The 6,465-nt window shown below is 45.3% G+C and overlaps 1 protein-coding gene across 5 annotated transcripts in view; it reads right to left on the bottom strand.

Annotated features, from left to right (window-relative positions):
- The window catches only part of LOC123351102 (sodium/glucose cotransporter 1-like), a 61,689-nt gene extending 56,690 nt beyond the window's left edge, over positions 1-4,999 (bottom strand). For 4 of the 5 annotated variants that reach the window (XM_044990308.1, XM_044990309.1, XM_044990306.1 and 1 more), the window contains exons 1-4: positions 4,533-4,999; positions 3,342-3,706; positions 2,733-2,848; positions 451-691 (exon numbers count right to left, since the gene is read on the bottom strand). The gene's annotated coding sequence lies outside the window, so the exon portion shown is untranslated. Of the gene's footprint in view, positions 1-450; positions 692-1,716; positions 1,866-2,732; positions 2,849-3,341; positions 3,707-4,532 lie in introns of those variants that run through there. The other variant, XM_044990304.1, reaches the window with a different exon arrangement.
- Between the last annotated feature and the right edge of the window lie 1,466 nt (positions 5,000-6,465).

The following is a 6,465-nucleotide window of genomic DNA, read 5'->3' on the forward strand; positions in this document are numbered from 1 at the left end:
AGCAGTTCCAAGATCAAAAGAACAGGGAAATGAAACAAAAAAGAAGGCAGTTCTGGAGAGAGCCACTTACAAAAGCCTTGACAGACTTAAGAAGTTAAAAACAATGGTCTGGACCAGGGGTAGGCAACCTATGGCACAGGTGCCGAAGGCGGCACACGTGCTGATTTTCAGTGGCACTCACACTGCCCGGGTCCTGGCCACCAGTCCGGGGGGCTCTGCATTTTAATTTAATTTTAAATGAAGCTTCTTAAACATTTTAAAAACCTTATTAACTTTTCACACAACAATATTTAGTTATATATTATAGATTTAGAGACAGAGACCTTCTAAAAATGTTAAAATGTATTACCGGCACGCGAAACCTTAAATTAGAGTGAATAAATGAAGACTCAGCACACCGCTTCTGAAAGGTTGCCGACCCCTGGTCTGGACTTTGGGACTGTAACTCACCTGGGTCAGTAATTGCTTCTAGTGCTACAGAACCGTAAAATTGTATTGGGCTTGTCCGTGTTATACTGCATACATCTCGCTGATTATCTTGTCTTTTTCTTCAAATAGCTCCACATGGATTCTTTCTTCTCCTCTGTGTTCAACTCTCTTTCTTTCTTCATTGACTTATTTTCCAGGGAGGGAAGCTCTCCTTCTGCCATTGTCACTCTGTAGTCTACGCTTCTCTGCTTGGTTTATTTATCTGAAACAATCAGAAATGTTAGTCACTGAAAAAATGGTATTTAACTGTTGCATCTGAACAGGAGAAACACAGTGTAATGAAAAGGAATGGAAACAAGATCTGAAAGACAGGTGGAAGAAAGGGGACAGAACTATTGATAGATACAACAGACCTATTATCATGGGGACCTCTCAAATTCAAGGTTATTGACTACAATAGGCATGAATAAATGTAATGTGTACTGGAAACACTGGTGGGAGTTTAGGTGAGGAAAAGGAGGATGGGGAAGCAAGAAAGTAGAGCTGTTACAACTGGTGAATTTGTTTAAATGAAGAACCCTATTTAAACTTTCTCACAGGTTGCTTATTTCAATCAAAACATAACAGAGACCTGATGCATGCAATCAGGATTGCTTGTTGCTATTGTGCCATGAAAGTGCACAATACAGAGAGCCAGACCCACTTGTTTTATTGGTGTAAGAACTCGAGGCACAGCTGAGAAGAACAGACCAAGCAATGACAATAACCTAAACCATCTTTCAATAGATTAACCGATTAATTTTCATATTGGGCTCCTGGAAAAATCAAGCCTGGTAGTATAATTTGCTTGGCTGGGAGGGAAGAAGGGCCCCAGCCAGCTGGAATTTGTTAGCAGTGACTGGGGATAATAGGGACTCGGTTTATGGAAAAAGAGGAACCCATCATGAATGGGACTACAGCATCAATAGGGAGATATCCCAGATGGCAGCTGAGAGGAAATAGCCCAGAGACTCCAGCTAGCAGGGGCAGATGCAGCCAAAGCAGGTACCTCAGGACATTCAGAAAACATTCTACAGGTTTGACTGCAATTTCTCTGCCCTGTGCAAATTGGCTGCTTGCTCCAACATTTCCCTCCCAGTCTCTTCACCCAAACCTGCCCCTTCTACTCCCCCTCACCTCCTTCCCCTTCCTTTTTCTTTCCTCCTAGCTACCCCCACACACAAAAAATTGTGGAACTAGCGCAATGTTTGCTGCCATGCTATTGTTCACTCAGCTCATGTGTTATACCTCTTCTCCCATCCTGCATCTGTCTGGTTAGATTGTCAACTCTTCAGGGCATGGACGTCTACTCCTCTGTATTTGTACAGTGCGGCCCCATTCTTGCTTGGTGCCTAGGGACAGTTACCTCAAAAAAGGAGTGGCCTGAGCGCCCTTCCAGATTTCCCAGGACTGCTACTTCAAATAAGGGACAATCATGGGAAGACCAGGACAAGTGGCAACCCTATCCCCATTACCAGGACATGTTCCTATGGTAACAGTATAGGAAGACAAAGCCCAACTGTTAAACTGAAGGGGGCATTAGCATAATATTCTGGACCAAGATTCCCTGGAGCACAGTGATGGTATCAAACATCTGTATTGATGTTGTATCATCATGTCACACAACAAAGTCATATCTAATCATATATTTTCTCCCGAGTATCCTACAGAACATAGGAGGAGAAAATGTTCACAGATCTGAAGGGAAGATTTTGACATGTTGATTTTCTAGAAAATTGATCATATTGCTACCAACCACTTCCAGGCAGATTGGATAACAATTTAAAAACAAGCTCAAAATCAAAGCTTTGAGGATAGTTCCTGTAAGAATAAAATCAGTTGATATCTGGTCAGTTGATAAGTGCTGAAGTTAAAGCATATCAACAATGGCAAGTGGCTGGATGCTATATTTTAAGTGACCAGGTTCTGTCAATAGCTTTACTAACACTGGGAGGAAAGGACAACATTCATAACAAATAGGTGATAGAATTAGTGACAGGAATCAGAGCATTTACTCAAAAAAATGGATCTAACAGCCAGCGCAACATATTTGAATTTTAGCAAAGCATTGATAGTGTCTCATTAAACTCTACTCTCAAAATTACTTAACAGAGGGCTGGATAGGAACTCTGTCACAGACTCTGATCTGACATTACGTTTTAATTCATTGTTATCCTTTTGTATTGTTTCTCTGGTCTGACTGGTGTTTACAGCTTGTTCCTATGTAGTATCATGTTACTGCCCTTTTGGTGCTGGTTTAGTACCTGTATGATGTGAAAACAGGAGAGGGATACCTCACAGTCTTTAGACAATTCCACCATTTCTGTTGCCTGGGCTCATTTGAAGTGCTGCTGATAGATGCCGGACTCCTCCTCCTGGTCTGCTAAAGAATAAAGCTACTTGGCAGTGCTTCCAGTGAGACAAGGGCTTTAGTCACTAAGGCAGCGGTAACACACTTGAACTCAAACTCACACAAGCAAACAAATTAAAAATAATAACTATAAACTTTATAGAAGGATTTGATTAAAAACAAATATATGCTTAGTATAAATATTAAATGACTAAAATGATTAGATATATTAATGCATTTTAATTACTAAAGGCTGCGCCAGCAAGCATACTAGGTCATGTGACCACAAACTCCACCCAACTTTCTGAAACAAAAGCATATCCCCTCTCAGTTCTGTCTGTTCCCCCACATCCCCAGGTGGTGCACATGGAGACACATTGCAGGCCTGCAAAGAGATCCTGTTAGAACCACACTTGATTATACTGGGAATTTGCAGATGCAATGTACCTTAATGGTGCAAGATTAAACCCCAACTACCTCACTATAATAGAGGGTACTCACTTAGGCTCCTTTTTTTTTTTACCTGAGCAGTCAGGGGACTGACGCAAGCAAGCAGTTCCTCCCTGGGGATTGTTGGAGAGGGACTAATCACCCAGTCCCTTCTGGAGCTGTGCTGACAGTCTTTAAAATTTGGAACAAAGAGTTCAGCTGCAAGCAGGTCAGGTCTCTTGATCTAAAATCCCAGATCCGGTGTGGTCTGCTACAGGGGAAACAGGCTGCAGTCAGTGGTAGGAGAGACAGGCTGGTGGGAAGAGGAGCAGATTGTCTCCTCCTCAGGCTTTTCTGCAGGCAGAGGTTACAGACAGGCCAGTTGCTGGTCCTGGATGTGCTGTGCTGGTAGGCTGCAAGGAGACCTTCTTTCCCATCTGCTCCCCAGTTGGTCTCTGCCTGGTGGAGGAAAAGCAGAGCCATTGATAGCCTTCCTCCTGCTTTCCCAGGCACAGAGCCAGACACTGCTTGCAGTCTTTCTGGGTTTCTTCTGCCCTCTAAGCTTCTGGGGTCTGCTGTCTTCCTTCCTCCCATTGGTTGAGGGAGGAGGGTCACAAGGGTGACTGAGCAGGGCCATATCCCCCTCTCCTGCCCTGGAGAAAACAGCAGTGCAGGACTCTGCAGTGGACCCACTGGTACCAAGAGGTGGGTCTCTTCTCTTGGAGCATCCCCCCTGGCTCAGGGGGCTACACACAAAATGAGATTAAGGTTGGAAAAAATACAAATTATTGCATGGGGGGGAATATTTTTAATGGTGGGAAATAAAAAAAGACAATGCTAAGAGAGGCTTTGGTCTAGAGTGCTGAGCCTTTTGAACCTACCCATATCAGAACATAGGCAAAGAGATTATGTTCATACTTACAAAATGGGCAGTTTTAAAATACTAATAAGATTGTGCTGTCGCTCCTAATGTTTCCCAAAATGGAGCCAGTTTTGCTGAGGGAACCAACTAGCTGCTTTTTATTGGCGCTGGACATTCATCTGGGATGCTCTTTTGATATAGCCAAACAAATGGATAAAGTATTGCCAACCTCAAAAGATCAAAAATCATGAGATTGGCCCAAATTGGTTAAAAAAAAATTAAATATGTTTCCAGTTTGTCTCTTGGCCTCCTCTCTATTCCTCTGCCACTGTGAGCGCAATATTTTCAGGTTGAAGAGTCAACCTTTAACACACACAAAAACACAGGCCTCTTCCTGGCCGCTCAGATGGACATTTCACTTACCCTCTCCACATCCCTGAGATGGGGGACCTGCCATCCACTTCCTATTACTGTTGTGACCGAGCAGCGACACTTCTCTGCCTCCTGATGCCACAGGACTTTTACTTAAGACCCAACAGTGCCACTTCCCAACTCTCCCCCCTCCCCTGTCAGGGTCCCAAGAACCAGCACTTTCTGGACCCTCTCTCTGCCACAGGGCTACACAAGAACACAGGACAGGTCTGTCCCCCAAGCCCCTCGTACACAGCTCTGCCCAGCCCTGAAAATCACACAATCAGAGGAGCTTCTCGCAACATTGCGACAGCTCCTCCTGCGGGCTCCAAAATCCTGTGACTCATAATCAGTTCATGGGAGTTGGCCTCACTACAACATTGCCTTCCCCTGGCTGCTCAAAGGGGGTGCCACTGCTCCCAGGATAGGGGGAGGCATCATTCCATCCCTTCCATCTCTCTCCTGCCCATCACTGTCCACTGTTTCCCCCTCATCCTTCCTCCAGCCCCCAATGCTCCCAGCCCCCCATTCCCCTGCAACCACTAAATCTACCTCCCTCTCCCCAGCTATCTTTCACAGTATCCCTGCTGCTTCTCACAGCTCCCTTGCCCTGTCTAGCCCCTGAATGATAGCGTGGCAGCCATTTTTCCTGTGGGCTGGCTTCGGCCTCCCTGAAAACAGTGAGCAGTGGCAGCCATTACTGAGGGCAGCCTCTCTTCCATATGCAGAGAGCCTGTTGGGAAATGGCGACCACCTTGCTGGCTTCAGCCCCATTGAGAGTAACAGAAGATGGTGGCCATTTTGAATGAGGGAAAATCCATGAGTTGGCGCCTTTCATCGTCATGTTTTCCTCAGACAGGTTAAAAACAAATCGTATGATAAAATCAGGAGAGTTGGCAATATTGGGGATATTCTGTTGAGAGCAGCTGCAGAGAGACATGTTCCTGCAGCAGTGAAGGTGTTAACTATCGCGGCCTTTCATGGGCAATCTTAATTCTGGCATTAGGTAACTTTCCTGGGCTTGACCTCGCAACCTTAATCTTCTTTTAATTTGTTTTTAACGCAATCTCGTGACATTTGCCTTGGTTTCCGTGGTAGGGTTCCTAACAGTCCCTTATTACAAGGGACGTCCCTTATTTTTTCATCTCTGTACAACAAGCTTGAAAGTTGCTGAGTGCTGCAAAAAGCAGCCAGAAATACCCCTGGCAATGTAGGTAAATACGCATAGTATTAGTATTAATACTAATCACGATAATACTAGGAGGAGGGGTGGAGCAGGGGTGCTAAGAAAACAGTCCCTTATGTTTGAAATACAATGTTGGCAAATCTATAATCCACGGTGTGTGCGTGCCAGTAGCTCGGGTGGGGAGTGCCGGGGAGAGGAATGCTGCTCCCAGGAAGTCGACAGCCAAGGCCAGGCTCAGCCTTGTCTCCCCTGTCCCTCTAGTTTGAGCAGTAGAGGCCTCTGCCGCCTCAGGGGAGTTATTGCGGCAGGTGACTGGATGGCCGCCAGCACACCTTCTCAAAGGAGGCAGCAGAGAGAGAGAGAGAAGGATTACATTGAGGATGATGGACTGGTTAAGCCCAGAGAAATGGAGCTAACCTAACCAATGAGGAAGATGCTTGGAATAGGCCATTATCTACCATCCCCAGTTAAGGAGGGAATAGCTGTGTTGGGAAGAAAGGAAGAACCAGCCACTGAAAGGACGTGCATTTTGGTGAGCTTGGGTGTCCCATGCCTGCATGCAGGGTCACCCTTGAAAACTGGCCTCTGGGTACTTGGCAACAGTATTCCTAAATTCACTCTGGTCCTTGTGGAAATGAGCTCTCACTTTGTAGGTTTCAGCTGGGAAAGCCCCCAAACTAGTTTAGGACTAAATTCATCTCCTAGCTGTCTAGCTAAAGCAGTAACTTCTAGATTTCTAACTAAAGCAGAAATACTTCT

The sequence above is a fragment of the Mauremys mutica genome, chromosome 16 (genome assembly GCF_020497125.1).
Source record: "Mauremys mutica isolate MM-2020 ecotype Southern chromosome 16, ASM2049712v1, whole genome shotgun sequence".
NCBI classification, from domain to species: Eukaryota; Metazoa; Chordata; order Testudines; family Geoemydidae; genus Mauremys; species Mauremys mutica.